The 16996-nt window shown below is 50.2% G+C and overlaps 1 protein-coding gene across 5 annotated transcripts in view; it reads right to left on the bottom strand.

Annotated features, from left to right (window-relative positions):
* Positions 1 to 16996, bottom strand: part of BCKDK (branched chain keto acid dehydrogenase kinase) — a 744533-nt gene that overhangs the window by 504449 nt on the left and 223088 nt on the right. Inside the window, exon 1 of one of the 5 annotated variants that reach the window (XM_069651906.1) lies at positions 8962 to 9087. The exons of the other annotated variants lie outside the window; for them this stretch is intronic. The gene's annotated coding sequence lies outside the window, so the exon portion shown is untranslated. Of the gene's footprint in view, positions 1 to 8961; positions 9088 to 16996 lie in introns of those variants that run through there. 5 annotated transcript variants of the gene reach the window in all.

Genomic DNA, 16996 nt, shown 5'->3' with positions numbered 1-16996 from the left:
TTTGGGAGGAAGGTAGGCTTCGCCTGTAGAACAACTTTGTCCTTGTGAAAAATTGTATGAGGAGGTTTACAAGATAGGGTTTGTATCTCGCTAACCCTTCTAGCAGATGTTAATGCTACCAATAAAACAGTTTTGGAGGGTGAGAAAATTCAACGAACAAGAGTGGAGTGGTTCAAAAGGGGTACCCTTTAGGAAGTTTAAAACTAGATTTAAGTCCCATAAGGGAACTTGGAATGGTCTTGGAGGGTAAACATTAATTAGACCTTTCAGGTATTGTATTACCAATGGAATTTTGAAATACGATGGCTATTCTGCAGAACGCTTAAAGATCGATAGCGCTGCGAGATAGCCCTTAATAGTGCCAACTTGAAGGCCTGAATTTTCCAAATAAAGTAAGAAGGATACCACATGAAAAGGGTTTGATATTCTTTTCTCTGCACCAGCTGCAAAATTTATTCCAACGGCAGCGGTATAGAGTTTTAGTTGCTGGCCTTTTGGCCGAAAGCAACACCTCCATGACGTCCTCTGGAAGGTCCCAATCCTTGTACCTCAACCTTTCAGATACCAAGCGTGAAGGTTGAGGGTCTTGATGGCTGGATGGAGAACCTGACCTTTCTGCGAGAGAAGATCCTCTCTGTACGGTAGACGAATTGGAGGATGGATGGACATGTCCAGAAGGTCCGGGTACCACGTTCTCCTGGCCCAATCCGGGGCAATTAGGATCATGGTCTTCCGAAACCTTCTCAACCTCCTGATCATTTGAGGAATGACAGGGACCGGAGGAAACGCGTACAGAAGTGGGAACTCCTAGTCCACTACGAACGCGTCTCCTAGAGCTCCTCTCAGGGGAAATTCCCTTGAGCAAAATCTGTCGCACTTCCTGTTGATACTGGTGGCGAACAGATCCACTTGAGGGGTTCCCCAAAGGGCAAAGATCTCTTGAAGGACTTCCTGAGCTATCTCCCACTCGTGGGAGACTGTGTTCTGCCTGCTGAGAGCGTCCGCTGTCAAGTTCTTCTCTCCGGTTAGGTGAATTGCCGATAGAGAGATTCCTTCCTGAATTGCCCAAAACCAGAGCTGCATCGCCTCTCTGCACAGTGGCAGTGACCCTATGCCGCCTCTTTTGTTGAGGTAGTGCATGGCCACTGTATTGTCCGTCATTATCAGGACGTTTCTCCCCCGTACAGACGGCAGAAAAGCCTTCAGTGCCAGTCTGATGGCTCTCAGCTCCAACAGGTTGATGTGTAGTCTGGACTCCGATGGAGACCAACGACCGCTGATGGTCAAGTCGTTGGCATGGGCTCCCCACCCAGTGAGTGAGGCGTCTGTGACTACTGTTATCTCCGGCCATTGTTGCCAAAACAGTCCTTTCAAGATGTTCTCTGGAGAGGCCCACCATTGAAGGTCGTGGGCTACCTTGTCCGGAATCCGGAGGAGATCTGTCATCCTCCCTGAGAATTGTGACCACTGAGTTCTCAGTGCCCACTGAAGGGATCTCATTCTCAGGCGAGCCTCTGGCACAAGGGATATGCAAGATGCCATGAGGCCTAGCAACCTCAAAAAGTCGTAGGCTGGGAGACGTTGGGCATTTTGAAACCTGGTGACCATCTGCAGAATATCTTGAGCCCTCACCTCTGGTGGCGAGGCTTTTCCCAGGGACGTGTCCAGGACTGCTCCAATGAACTGGAGTCTCTGTGATGGTATCGTCTGTGACTTCTTTAAACTGAGGGAGAAGCCCAGCTTGTGAAGGAAGTGGCAGACATAATCTAGTTGAATCTGAGCTTGTTCCGAAGAAACTGCTCTGATCAACCAATCGTCCAGGTAGGGGTAGACGTGAATCCCTTCCCTCCTTAGACTTGCAGCCACAACCGACATTAGCTTGGTGAAGACCCTCAGGCGGAGGTCAGCCCAAATCGCAGAACTCGAAATTGATAATGAGAGTTGCCAATTGCGAACCTCAGGTACTTCCTGTGCTTGGGATGGATTGGCACATGGAAATAAGCATCCTGAAGGTCCAGAGATACCAACCAGTCCTGAAGCTGAAGGCTCTGAGAGAGAGTTACCATCTTGAACTTGTCCTTCCTGAGGAACTTGTTCAATTCTTGTAAGTCCAGGATGGGTCTCAGTCCTCTGTCTTTCTTTGGTATGAGAAAGTAAGGGGGAGGGGAGGGGGAGTACCAGCCCTTGTTCCTGTCCGCTACAGGTACCGGTTCTGTGGCATCTTTCTCTAGCAGGTCTACAATTTCCTGCAAGAGGAGCGGATCCGGCACTTTCAGAGAGCTGTTCCCCGGTGGATGGCTCTGAGGGATGCGTAGAAAAGGCAGGCAGTAACCTTGGGCAACTGTCTCCAATGCCCAAGCATCTGACGTAATAGCCTGACATTCCGTCAGATGGTGATTTAAGCTGCCCCCTACAGGTGTCTTGTGATGGGAGACCTCAGAGTGGTTTGGGATCGGCTGATGCAGTTGCCGAAGGTAAAGCGGCTCCTGCTGATGCGGCTTTCTTTCCTTTACCCCATCCACTACGGGTACATTTTCCTTGGCCTCTTTGAGCCGGCCGTCCTCTGCCTCTTCCATATGGGGAATAGCGAAAGTACCTTCCTCTCCAAGAGGATCCTGAGGGACGAAAATTAGTTTGGCGGATTGCAGCTCCTAGCGACTTGGCTGCTGCTTTAGATGTTTGCAGTTTTTCCAAACTGTCATCCGCCTTCTTACCAAACAGGGAAGAGCCGTCAAAGGGCATATTCAAAAGTCTGGCCTGTACGTCAGAAGCAAAGCCTGACTTTCTCAACCACGCATGCCTGCGGATTGTGGTACTTGCCGCCATGGCCCTGCTGATACTGTTAGCAGAATCAATGCCAGTTTGAAGAGACTCACGCATTTCATCTTTACCATCTCTGATGATATTTAAAAATGCGTCCCTTTCTTCTCCTTCCTGGAGGCAGTCAGCCGCTGATGAAGCCCACTCCCAAAGAGTGAGGCTGAACCTAGCGAGCGTACAAGTCACATTAACAGATTTTAAAGCCATGCCACAGGCCGAGAAGACTTTCTTAGCCATGGCATATTTTTTATCATCCCTATCCTGTGGAGCAGTGGGGTATGCAGATGTACTGCCTGATGAAGTTGCAGGCTGGACCATCAGACTCTCTGGAGTAGGGTGCTTAGATAGGTATTCAGGGTCAGCAGCAGATACCCTACATTTCGCTGACAACTTCTTGTTAACCGCAGGGACAACTTCAGGAGTTTCCCAGTTAGTTAAAAGCTTTCTTTGTAAAGCAGAATGAAAGCGAACCACAGGATCCTCCTGTGGACCTTTATCCAGAATATCTGTGAGGTCATCCTGTTGAAAAACAGGTGAAGGCGCAGACCAACCCATGAACTCCATAATTCTTGACATTAGGGTTCTATAGGCGTTTCAGCATGTTCGCCTGGGTCTGGTTTGACAAATTCCACTTCTGGGGAAGTGTCTAGGCCACTTGCTTCCTGTAATGCATCCTGAAGGTCTTTCAACCTTCTTTCCTCAGAGGCAAAAGTCTCTGGTTCAGGTGATGTGGTCCTCTGCAGCCCAAAAGGCCTTTCTTGATCAGAATCTTCCCTTTCTTCATAAATTGAAGTTAAGGGGGGATGCTCTGGCCTGTGAAATGGTATAAAACCCCATCTCTAAAGCAGAGGGAGCCATCATCAGTGGCCTTGAAAAGGTCGATGTCATCGACGCCGATGTAAAAATCCTCGAAGGCGTCGACAAAAGGCGTCGAGAAAACTCGAGAGGATCGGAATCCTGCTCGAGGATGTCGACTACGTTCGACGTCGTGTCGGAGGCTCTCGGTGTAACCGTTGGCTGTGGAGTAGCCATGGGTTTTTCTTTTACCGGCGTCGATGTCGACTCGATCGACGGATGTGTCGAAGAACCCTTCGATAACGGCGTCGATCTATGCTTCGAAGGGGCTTTCGGCGATGGCGTCGAAGATGCTTTACTTCCTGATGGCTCATGGCGCTTTCGGGTCGACTCTTTCGCCGGGTGCTGCGACTCGCAGCGTTTAGATTTTTTGGGCTTTTCACCCGGGGTATCACCCTCAGCTGACTTCGAGGGGGTCAAGGCCGCTTTCTCAAAGACGCTTAGCATCTTTTTTCTGAATTCCTCCCCTTCAGCCTGAGAGCTGTGTTTTGTGGGGCAATTTACTCTTTCAGGGGAACTAGAAGACGACAAAAGAGATCTTCTACGTCTCTTTTTCGAGTGTTTAGACCTCGACGAGTGGTGGGAGCCACTTCGAGACCTAGACCGAGAATGCTTTCGACGGTGAGACGACGAATGTCTCGACTCTACCGCGGAAACTTTCGAGGAAGTTAAAACTGACTTACCTCTCTCGAGCTTCCCCTTACGCTCCTTCAAGGCTTTCGCCGTCATGGATAGGCATTCCTCACACTCCAAACACTGGTGTTCTATTCCCAGACACCACAAACAGATCCTGTGAGGATCGGTCAACGACATTTTCTTCCCACAGTCTCGGCATTTTTTGAAACCGGACCGAAGAGTCGTCGGGTCGAAGGAGGAAGCCATCGAGTACGAGTTAGTTTTCTCAAGGAAATATGAATATATTTCAACTGACGAACTGAGCAACGGTATTCCGAGGCACACGAAGCGCGGAAAAATGGAACTGAGCAACGGACGCTGTGTGTGGCCATATATAGGCATGATGACGTCGGCGTCGATACGGTGGCTGTCGAGGAACACCTACTCGACAGACGTCGACGCATAGCGCCCTCTACTGGGAAAAAAAAATTCCAAGGCCAGCAAGCTGGAGATACAAATATCATAGATAAGGAATACGTCAGAGGACACAATCCCTTCGAAATATGGTTTCCGGACCCAGCCACATATGCCGATATTTTCTATCAGATGTTCATGCAGTAATGTCAATGTTCAAGTATATGTTCCTGTATAGAAGTCCCTTTGGTCTGTTAGGGTGGACCAGGGTCTCTTCAAAATACCCCTAGTTCTTCGCTTGGTTGCTCGGCACGGTTGGGTCCGGCTTCTAAACAATTTTACTGCAGTCAAGGCGTTCAGTTCATGCGATCACACTAGAGAGTCAGTTTGATGTGTTAAACAGTTTGGTATAGCGGTCTAGTCTGTTGAATCTGGGTTAGAAACAGACAAGTCTGGTTTCCAACAGGTCAAGTCTGCATTTGAGTTTGGTTGCTTTCAAGGAGTCAAGCCGGCAATCAAGTCAAAATGATGTGGTCCGCTTTAGTCGTTTGAGCCGGCTTCTGTGTGGCCAAAGAGCAGCAAGTGGTTTGAAGATGCATCAAGTGCTAAAAGCAGCACTATTGGTCGTGCAGCAGCTTGAATTGAGTCCAGCCAGCTTGGAGATATCTGGATGTGATGAAACGGGGTCCTAAGCTGCTTCTGAATTTCTGGGTTGCTGAGAGGTCCAATTCAGGGCCTCCAGGGACAAGGTAATTAATTATTTCTGTATTTCTACTCCAGAAGTTGTTTGGCACCTACAGGGTGTAGGATCCTGATTCCAGTGCTCCGGCAACAGATACTTCGGTCCAAAGCAGCTTTGTCCCTTCCGTTCCCTGTGGATGGAAAGGGAGCAGAGCTTGCCTCTACCTTGGACGCTCTCCGTCTTCACCTCAATAGCAGAGGACTTTGGAATATACAGTATTCCCAACAGAGGTCCAGTGAACCCTCCTCCTTCCGAGAGTCCAAAGATAAAACTAAGAGAAAGGGTTCCTCTCCTTTTAAAGGCAAAATGTTACAGAAGATTGGTCCGAAGCAAGCCTGCTGCAAGGGGTTCAATCAAGGCTCCTTTACCCTCTGAGATCATACCCAGAGGGCTTTGATTTGCAGGAAGTAGGGAGGGAGGTCAACTCTAGAGACCTCTAGCAGAAACCTAGATGGTGGAACCTACTCTAATACAGAAGTGAAATATCAGGCAAGGGAGATTCCAAAGAGAAGGAATCCGAACAAAAGAAGCAGCACAGCCTGGCAGGTCTCAAATTGGAGATTAACTTGAAACACCTCTCTGGACTCCTGCAGCAAAACCCACAGCCAAGCAGAAGATCGTGGAGACCTGCTGAAGACGTTGTCCTGCAGATTCCTGCCAGCAATACTTGCTAAGTGCAGTGGCTTGGCCTCATCCCGGTTTGGGTAGTTTGCTGCTAGAACTCAAAAAGAGATCACTATGTGAAAAAAAGACAAGGAAAACAGTTTAAGGGCCTTAAAAAGTGGCTCTAGAATACCCACAAAAAGGAATTCTGGCTTAACATGGAATCAGAAGACTTTCTCAACAAAAGTACACGAGTGCACAGTAAGTTTGGCCTTAACGAGAAGGGGTATGATTAGGCCTCCCTTTTAGAAACTGAATTATCCACATTTAATTAATAAACTTAAAAAAAAGCTCATGCTATCCTACCATCCACAGAGGGCATTCTCCAACAATGTACTGTAGGAAAATATTGTGTTTTCTTCATTTCTGAAAAACCCTAGACTAGGTTCAAGACTGAACCCGTTGAACTTTGCCAATGACTTCTGCAAAAGTAACAGACTTTAAAAGCTACTCCCATGTAACGCAACGTATTAAATTTTTGCTAAAGCATCAATCGCCCATAGTGTGGGCATTCGCCTACTGTGTTTTGCTCTGTACTTTTTCCCCCACTCTGCTCCCCTCTTGGGAGTATATTGCTCTGCCACATTTAATCATGGAAAAGTCTGTAATGTGAGACACTCTGCCATCTGGATTTGGATTGATCTTCTGGAATCCCAAACTTAGGTTCTAGTGAAATCTGTGCAACAAGGAGGAGTTTGTGGTTGGTAGAGTGTCTAACCATTTTCTTGTCTTAATAGCGCTATACCGGTAAAGACTCTTTCGATTCTGGATCATAGCTTTATGTTTCTCTTCTCCACACTCCCACCTGGTCTCTCCCGAAAAAGAATTAACTAGCAAGATAGTTTCTTACTTGGGCGCATTAGAGCGGGAGGTGGGGAAGAACAAGGGATGGGCAGAGTGCACTGCCTCTAGTTTGGATGGTCTACATAGTATATTTTCCTTGCCAGCTGGGGCTATCAGCCAGCACCTCAGAGTGCCATCGCAGCCTCTTGCTTTCCACTCCCTTTTCTGGAAGTTGCCTTTCCTCCACCGGAGAGTATTCTAGTTCTCCAGCAAATTCCCAACTGCCTTAATTTCTTCCCTTCTCCATGTCGTGGTGGCTCAAGAGAACCTGGAACCAGATGTCCTCTTGTAAATAGGATCTATGTGATTATTGCGACGGCCGAAAATGCAGACTTTTTTTTAAACCCTTTTACACCACATATATATATATATATATATATATATATATGCGCAGGTAGACCCCCTCCCCGCATCCCCTTCATATTAATATTATATTCTATACCCCCCCCCCACATATATATGTGGTGCAACGGGGGTCCAAAAAAAAAGGGGGGGCATTTTCGGCCATCGTAATTGTGAGGGCGACATTTTGGTACAATTCCCTTGTATACAGATAGTACCAACCTGGCCACAACATTTGCGCACGCCACTGGAAATTGGCGAGTAAGAATTGACTCTTGGCGAGCACGAAAAGTGTGCTTGTAGAGAAATGGTATTCATGATAGTAAGTAAGCGAGTATGCCCCTCTGTTAGCTAGAAGCTTGACATTTGTAGCTCTGGCATCGATTGCACTCAGTAGTATGCCAATGACTACAATTCTGCTCACCTGTCTTTAGAGAGAACTGCTAAATCCTTAATTGGCCCAGATTCCCATCTTGGTCAAAGCCCACCAGCTTTTTCTCTAGCAATTCAAGTCTCAACCCTGCTCCTCTACAACGTCTTGCACACCATCACAATAGAACTTCGCTGTACCCCTCCCGGGGCACAGACACTCGCCCTCATGCATCTGCAATAAACACAGCTCGACTTCTCACACCCAACACACATCACTACTTCCAACAGAATTCAGACCCATGATAACAATTCGGTCGAGTTGTGCACATAATCATTCTTCCTAACTCTCCGCCTGCCCATTACGTCACGGCACCCATCCTCCTCTCGGTGTTATATGGGCCTAGACACTCCCTGCTTAGCTCGGGCTGGCTAACAAATGCATTTTATAGTATTAGGATTTAGGCACTCGCGGCCTACCTTCGTGCTGGCTAAAAATGCACACACGCATTTTAAAACCCTACATCCACATCCCACATCTCGGACCATGGTCTTGTAAAGGGCGTTCAACCCCACAGCGCTTCAATGCCAATAGGCGCTATACAAATGCCACATAACATGTATTAAAAACGAGTAACGTCATCCCCTTTTAAAGACCTTCGTGCTCCCCCCACATCCTTCAGCCCCACCCCCACGGTGGCCAGTCCCACAGTTTGAAGACCACTGCTTTACATGTTCACAAGCATGGCACGTGTCTGCCATGAATGCACCCATAGCCCCCCACATCACATACACCCTCTTCACAGGATCCCAAAGTAATTTCGCACATTTCCAGCTAATGCACCTTAACTCGGACATGGTTGTACACGCTTTCGAGATAACTACTGTGGTGGGTTGAAACAGTACAAAAAACTTAACAAGAATTGTTTGGGTATTACTAATGGGTGTCCTTTATTTGCATGGGTCGGGTGTTCTTGTTTACGCGAATGTTCAAGGATGGTATGTATTAATAAACACAGCAACACAGCTTGAGGCGTCATACACAGGCAGTGGGTTAGGTTAACATAGCGCGGCAGAAAGCGGCAAAAATTAACCTGCGGGAGTGGCGGCACAAATCACAGCACAACCTGCCGGGTGACAACACACATCAACATGGCCCACGGAGGAGGGACGGATATCTTAACACAGTCGGGAGTAAGAATATTTCATACATCATTCCTTTTCACTGGAACAGGAGTCTTTAAGCAGTGAGCGGGCACAAACCATAACACATGGCATAGCTATATCACTTTGCTCACCAGATTAATCCGCGGTACTCCGTGTGCACCAGCACTGTAGGGCGACTGCCATGTATGTGCGGGGGAGGGAGACTGGAGGCCAGGATCACGGAGATATGCTTAAGAACACTCGCCCGACTCCCGACCTTCAGCCTTCGACACAAACTGTACCCTCGCGCTCTCAGTGTCCCAGGATTAGATAAGGGGAGTGCTAGCACGGCTGCTGCCAAAAAGCAAACAGCGAGCCGAGGACAGAACGATGAGTGTAACCCGAGCCCTGTTGTAGTCCAGACCCTGGGAAAGACGTATTTATACCGGGACAACGATTTTTTTTTTAGCCTAAAAAACCTGTACAATGTGGGTGGCACTTCTCGTTATAGGCTGAGCCAGTACTTGCTGTGTAAGTGGCGTTGGATGTTTGACATAATCAAAGTCTAACGGCCTTGCGTCTTGGAGACAGCCAGGGAGATTTTATTTTTAGGTTTATTTTTTGGGTTACGCGTTTAAAGGGTGGGCTCCGAACTGAATGACAAGGGATTAACTTTTTTCGACTCCCGGGAAATGAGTGATAACATCACACCTTTACTTGGACAGCCTCATAGCTGCCAACATTTGACGAGGGTCTACAGGGTCATCTGTGAGGTGGCCCCGTGCAGCGCCCCTCCTCGCTGTCACACCTGCCAACTCTGAAAAGGTGTCGCTTAAACCTTTTTTGGCATTACCACACTCCAGTGGCGCATTCATGCAGTCATCCAATTCGCACTAGGCATTGGAGAGTAAGGAACAAGTTACTTACCTGTAACTGTTGTTCTCCAGCATGGGTCTGGCATGGATTCACATGCTCATGAATCTTCCCCGTGGTCAGGCTGGGAATCCTCGGTAAAGAAAAAATCAGTTTAATTTGTGAACTGTCTTTCTCCTAACAACCAATCATTGGTCTCTGGGTCATACTGCCCCCAGCCAATGACTGCCCTCTACCTAAGCCCCTCCTCTGGCAGCCATCTTCAGATTTGGTAGCACGTAAAGTGGCAGTAGGACCAAGAGAAGAGCCGCAGAGTGGTAGGCGGGATGGTTCGCATGTGAATCCATGCCAGACCCATGCTGGAGAACTATTGTTACAGTTAAGTAACTTCTCCAGCATGGGGTCTGGCATGGATTCACATGCTCATGAATAAAGAATGCATAGCAGTACACACATTCACAACCACGGAGGTGGCAAGGCCCAACATTAAGCATCTCTTACCCTCCCCTCACCAGGTTCACCTTCAAGTGAACAGGTTGCGCAGCACTGCTTGGCCGACTCTGGACTCCTCCCTGGAATCCCGGTCGACGCAGTAGAATTTTGTGAAGGTGTGCGTCGACCTCCACGTAGCAGCCCTGCAGATGTCCAGCAGGGGCACACCAGACAGGAACGCTGTAGTTGCAGCGATCGCTCTGGTTGAATGGGCTCTCAGACAGCCAGGCAACGGTCGGTTTTCTAACCGGTGACAATAGGTGATGCAGCCAGAGTGCCACCTGGAAATGGAAGCCTTGGAGAGCCTTCACTTTGTTCACAGGGCCAAAGTTCACAAACAGCTGTGATGTCTTCCGAAAACACTTTGTGCGGTCCACGTAGAACTTCAGCGCTCTAGCCACATCCAGCAAGTGCAAAGTTCTCTGAGCCGGCGACGGGAAGAAAACAGGTAACACCAAGGGCTTGTTGAGATGGAAGTCCGACGGCACCTTGGGCATGAAGGAGGGGTGCGTCCGCAGCACTACCCTCGTCTCGTGGAATGTCAAGTAAGGTAGTTTACAAGAGAGGGCCTGGATCTCTCCCACTCGTGCAGAGGTGATGGCCACAAGAAACGCGGTCTTCCATGATAAAAACTTCAGCAACGTCGAAAACATAGGCTCGAACAGGGGACCCATGAGCCTAGACAGCAGCGCATTGAGCTCCCACGTTGGGGCCAGAGCCTTCACCAGCGGGAACGAGCTGAAATGTCATTTTATGAATTCCTTGACTAAGCTGTATGACCACAGCAACGACCGCCCCGGAATTCTGGTGTAGCGGGAGATAGCTGCCAGATTAACCTGGATGGAAGCATGGGCCAACTCTGCCTTGGCCAGCAACGGTAAATACGGCAGTACCAGTGGGGCCGTAATCCGTAGAGGGTCGAGTTCCTGTGCACGGCACCAGATAGCGAACCTCTTCCACTTATGGCTGTAGCATTTCAGCGTACACGAAGCTCTGGCCTTGGCAGGCACTTACTTGCAGTCTGCTCGGAGATCGTATCCACCAAACTCTAGCGCTGCAGGAGCCAGGCCTGCAAGTTCAGCGACCCTGGATCATGGTGCAGAATCGCACCTCCTTCCCTGGCGAGAAAATCTACGTCTGTTGGAAGCTTCACTGGAGGGGACACTGACATGTCCAGAAGGTCCGGGTACCATATCTGCCGCGGCCACGCCGGTGCAACAAGGATCATCCTGCACCGGGACCATCCGATTTGATGAGTCACAGAAGCAACGGCAACAGGGGAAATGCATACAGGAACAGGCCGTCCCAGGGGAAGGAGAATGCATCCCCCATGCTCCCAGGCTGGGGAAACCTGCTGGCGAACCTCCGGCGCTTGGTGTTTATCGCCTTCGCAAACAGATCGATCTGGGGATTGCCCCATCGTCGGAATAGAAGATCCACTTGATCCTGCCTAAGCTTCCACTCGTGGCACGAGTGCAGTTCCCTGCTTAGAGTCTGCCATAGAGTTCTTCACTCCTGCCAGATTAAAAATGGGACAAGGAACATCTCCTGGCCGACGGCCCACCAGAACAGGTCTTGCGCTTCTTTGGAGAGCGGGGGAGATCTGGTGCCCCCCTGCTTCTGGGTGTAAAACATCGTGGTGGTGTCTGAAAATCCGGACCACCTTGCCTTGAGGGACGGAAAGAAAGACTTGAGGGCCCAAAACACGGCCCGTAGCACCAGGACGTTGATGTGCAATGGCTTCTCCGGTAGCCTCCAGGGATGCGTCCGTCATGACCGTCTCCTGGTGTGGGGGGGTGGGGTCTAAAAATCCATGCCTCACAGATGCATGCGGACACCCCACCACCGAATCACTCGACGGAAACTCTTGTCGAGGGTGATCTTGTCCTCGAAGCTTCCCGATACCTGGATCCAACGGGTGTCGAGGAACTCCTGCAGCGGTCGCATCCGCAGCCTGCACAGGCGCACGAGGTAAATGCACGACAACATTATGCTGAGGGATTTGATGGGCCTCACCCTTGCGATCTTCAGGGTCAGCCATTGTACCTTGCCCAGGGTGGCTGCTATCCTCTCCTCTGATGGGGATGCCGACACTGTTGAGCAGGGACCCCAGAAACAGCGCGTGCTGCAATGGCACCAAGCAAGACTACGCAAAGTTTATCGAGAACCCCAGGTCAGTGAGCAGGCGAACGGTCCCCGCCGCGTGTTAGACGGCGGTCTCCCTCGACTTCGCTCGAATGAGCCAATTGTCTAGGTAGGGGTAGACGTGGATGGCCTGCAAGCGTAACCGGGCCGCCTCTGGTGCCAGACACTTGGTGAAAACCCTTGGTGCCGACTTCAATCCGAAGGGAAGGGCCTCGAATTAGAAATGCTGCCGTTGGACCACCAAGTGTAGAAACTTGCGGTGTCCCTTGTGAATGGTGATGTGGAAATAGGCATCCTCCAGGTCCAGTGACAATAGGAAACCCCTTCTTCCAGTTGTCCCATCACGTGCTGAAGGGTGACCATCCGAAACTTCTGGGACCTTATGTACTTGTTGAGGCAGCGGAGGTCTAGTAAAGGTCTCCACCGCGCGTCTTCTTACTGACTAGGAAGTACCTGACGTACACTCCGGATCCCTGGAGCCTCTTTGGGAGGAGTTCCATCGCACCCTACTTCAACATGGCCCGTATATCCAGCAGAAGTTGAGGGACATGGTTTTCCTTCCTGGCCACCAGTGGAATGCATGGGCACTTCAGTTGAAATTCCAGGGTGTGCCCGTGGGCCAGGGCATCCAGCACCCAACAGTCGGTGGAGATGGACTTCAACACGCTGACGAAGTTTGCCAGCCGGCCTCACACCAGGGTGCGCGGGTTGAGGCACAACGTCATGGAAGATTAAATCCTGTTTCGCTGTGGGGGAGCCCCCTTGGGGGCCTTGGCAGCAACAGCAACCTCCTACAGACTTGCTGCGGCCCCTGTAGGCTTCCTGAGCCGAAGAGCGGGACGGATGACGATAGGAAGCTGAGCCGCCACCGAAACCTTTGGAGTCTCCCTGGGCCTTTCCTCCTGAGGCCCGTTGGACGGGCGTCGCTGCTGGAGTGTGCCCAACGCCCAGGCCGCCTCGCTGTCCGCCTTGATGACCTGAAGCAACTCATCCACTGCCTTGGCAAATAAGTTGTCCTGTCAAAGGGCATATCCAATACCCTCGACTGTATCCTGGAGGAAGCTAGTTGCCTTCAACCAACCTTGCCGAGGAAGGCAAACGCTGTTTCCCATTTTACGGAAACCCATGTCGGCGAGGTCTGTGGCCACCGTGATGGCATGGTCTGATGCCACCTCGCCTTCTTGGAGAATATCCATCACTTCCGCTCTCTTGTCGTCGGGAAGGAAGTCCAGGTGTGGAGCGATCTCGAACCACAGCTCCCTGTCATAATGGGCCACGATGGCTAAAGGTATTGGCAGCCTTGATCGTCGTCGCAGCCGATGAGATGACCCGTCATCCCATGGCATATAGCTTCTTTCCCTCGCCCGTCCGTGGGAGGGTGGGGGGGGGGGACGAGAGGATTTTGATGCCAAGGATCCGGAGGACTTCTTCGGCGCCGCCGAGAACACAGAGTCCGGGAACGGTTGGGATCCGAGACACTTGGGTGCAGATTCCAGCACCCTGCATTTCTTCTCATATCAGTCCCTCTTCGCTGGTGCAGAGGACGGGTTCTTCATGAGGGACAGCCCCTCGTCCCAAATGTCATCCAACAGAGGTATAGAAAGTACAGTCTTCCTCTTGGCCTCCCGGCGCTGGTACAGGAAGCCTTCCTCCTTCTCCTCGGGGGCCAGTTCAAACATTTCCGAGGCCCTTGCGATCATTGATTGATTGGTTCTTTTATTGAGCGCTTTACACCAAAGCGCTGAACATGGCGCGAAAGGAGCCAATCTCGTCGGGTGGAGAGGCTCTGGGCCCCGGGAGGTCCCCTCCGTCATCATCCGTACCTGTGCTTGTCGTTGCCATATCCGGTTCCGTCTCGTCCCTCAGAGGAGGGGATGGTGGCAAAGGAGGGCAAGGAGGGTGGACTCTCCTCCTCTTGCCAGGGGGGGGTTCCCTCCGCCCAGGCAGGGAAACTCATTTTAGGGGCCACCTCCTGCAAACCCGCATTTGTGGCCTTCGCTAGAGACAACACCACTCCTTCAAGGGAAGATTTTGCCTGGTGAACCTGAGCCTTCACAGTCAGTGCCCTGCTCCCCCTAGGCTTTCTCCATCGGAATCGACCGAGACTACTCCAGAAGTTTACCCAGATGGTCCGACTTCCTTTTAGTCGCCGACCCGGAGCGTTGGCTCATAGCTGATTGTACCGGGGATGCCGTTCCCCACCTGGCCGCCGAAGAGCCCATCCCAACGATGCTCCCGGAGCAAGCGGGCTCGCAGTGCTTTGCCTTCTGTTGGGTCCCCGTCACCGGAGCACCCTCAAAAGGTCTTAGAAGACCGCACCATATCCTTGCAGGTGCGTTTGGTCGGAATGTATGCAGTAAAGGCACAGAGAGTGCCCATCGTCCAGGAAAAGGTTCCGTAGTCCACATCCAATGCAGATCCTGAACAGAGGCGTCGAGTCTCCTTTATCTTCAGCCATGTCCACGGGGGGTAGGCCTCAAAGAATCTTCTGGAATCCTCCAAGAAGGGAAAAGCGATGAAAAATCACCCTTGAGGGGCGCAGAAAGTTCTGAAAAACGGGTCCCCGTTAGTCAGACGATGGATCTATGGAGCTTGAGGCTCGATTGACCGGAAAAAAAGTAAACTCCTGGGAAAAAATAAATAAATCGCTAAACACAGTAAAAGCTCGAGCGCTATAGCACAAGGACTCCCAACACTTGAACGTGCAGTAAAAATCTGAAGATGGCTGCCAGAGGAGGGGCTTAGGTAGAGGGCAGTCATTGGCTGGGGGCAGTATGTCCCAGATACCAGTGATTGGTTGTTAGGAGAAAGAAAGTTCAGAAATGAAACTGAAACTGATTTTTTCTTTACCGAGGATTCCCAGCCTGACTACAGGGAATATTCATGAGCATGTGAATCCATGCCAGACCCCATGCTGGAGAAGAAATATTCTTTGTATGTGAAGAACTGAGGGGGCGTTTAACTTTTTTGCATGGTTGGTAGCATGTAAGTTTTAGTTTGTACCCCAAATTAATGTATTGTATGACCAATATCTGAATCATTTGGGACTTCTGAACCTCTTCTATGTCCCCCAAAATAGTCTCAGACCAATTAAACGGCATTGGAGATGCCCACAGACACCACTTGCACAAGCTATCAGAGTTCACAAATTCCAGCTCTGAAAGGTTGACAGCTATAGGACATCTAATAAAACCCTTTTGAAGTTTCACGTAGAATGTTTGGGTGTGAATGCGAGATCATTCGCAATCTACGTTGATGCTTAAAATGTATGAGTGTTTTGCGAACCCCATCTGAATTTAGAGAGGGCATGACTGATACCTGAAAATGCTAAGTGCCCATGGAAGGCCAGCTCTGCCATATCTTTCAATATACAAATAATCTCTCACCCCACAATGCAATGAAGTAGTGCTTTTAATAGTCTGCAGAAAATATGGGAGTTACTCTGGTATTTGGCAAAAGAGATCAAAAATGTTCAGTAGAGACAACTATTGCATGCCTCCACCACTTTTCTTTGAAATGGGCAGGTGTTAAGATCCCCTGTCGTGTGTGCTCTTCTATACAGGGTCTGATGTGAGATCCTGCGGTGTTAATTTCAGATCGGGCAAAGTGATATCTTTAGCTAGAACAGTAATGTGACAGTTCTTGATCATAGGGGACCGGGCTTGGCGGGTTTAAAGGCATCCTGTAGTAACTTGTTAACATAGACCATGCTGGATACGCCTTCAAAGCGAAGTTCCTTTATTTTAAGTACATATCGTACGTGCAGTTTAACTCCTAAGTGATATGCACCCACCGGCTCCCACCAATCTGGCTGGCAAACGCGCCGACGTTTCGGGCGGCAAATGTGGGGTGGCGCCCTTCGTGGGGGCTCCCACCCAGCTAACCAAGGAAACAAGGGCCAACAATAGGTCCCAATTTGCGGGAGGGTGAGGCGGCACGAGAAGCACGTCACAAGAGGGTGATGAGGGCGAGGGGGAGCTGGACCAAGACAGGGGCGGCTATATCAAACCTTTCACCCACCCCCGGTGCACCTTCTTGATCCTGCTCACCCTCACAGAATAGGAGAAATCCCACACACCCGTCCCACTGCAGATATGTTCTTTACTGTCTTCATACTATGTGTGCTTTCTATTTGAGCACCCAGCAGAGTTACATTGTGATCCCTAGAAAAGTACGTAAAGATCCCATAAGGGACTGTGCAGCCAATAGCTCAGAAGTAAGATCGCCCAGGAGTACTAGACTCAGGGGAGGTCCTGGGTAAAGGAAGAGGGGTTAGGCGGCTTGGAAGTCCTTCCAAACCCAAATGAGGTTGGGGGAGGGGGAAGAGAATGGAAACTGGGGAAAAAGGGAAAGGAAGGGAAGTTGTGGGGGAAAGAGAAGATGTTCCAGTAAGGTTTGGGTAAAGAAAGAAGTAGGGGAATGGATAAGGAGGGTGGGGTACGGAAGGAGTGGCTAAGGAAAGAAAATGGGTAAGGGGAAGTACCTAGGGAAAAGGGAAGAGCGGGGGTCTTAAAGGACTCAGGGGGCAGGCGGGGGGGTAAAGGTTGGCAGGGCGGAATTAGGCAGTTGGGGAAATAACTTGCTGGGGGATGATGGCTAGAACCAGGGGGGGGGGTTTTGGGGGGCAGGCAACCTGTGGAATAGATAGAACTGAATATGGCAGCGGAAATGGAAGAA

The sequence above is a fragment of the Ambystoma mexicanum genome, chromosome 3p, assembly GCF_040938575.1.
Source record: "Ambystoma mexicanum isolate Mex_15411 chromosome 3p, UKY_AmexF1_1, whole genome shotgun sequence".
In the NCBI taxonomy this organism is placed as follows: Eukaryota; Metazoa; Chordata; class Amphibia; order Caudata; family Ambystomatidae; genus Ambystoma; species Ambystoma mexicanum.
Note: the sequence above shows the minus strand (reverse complement) of the source record. Positions and strands in the feature narration are given on the sequence as shown.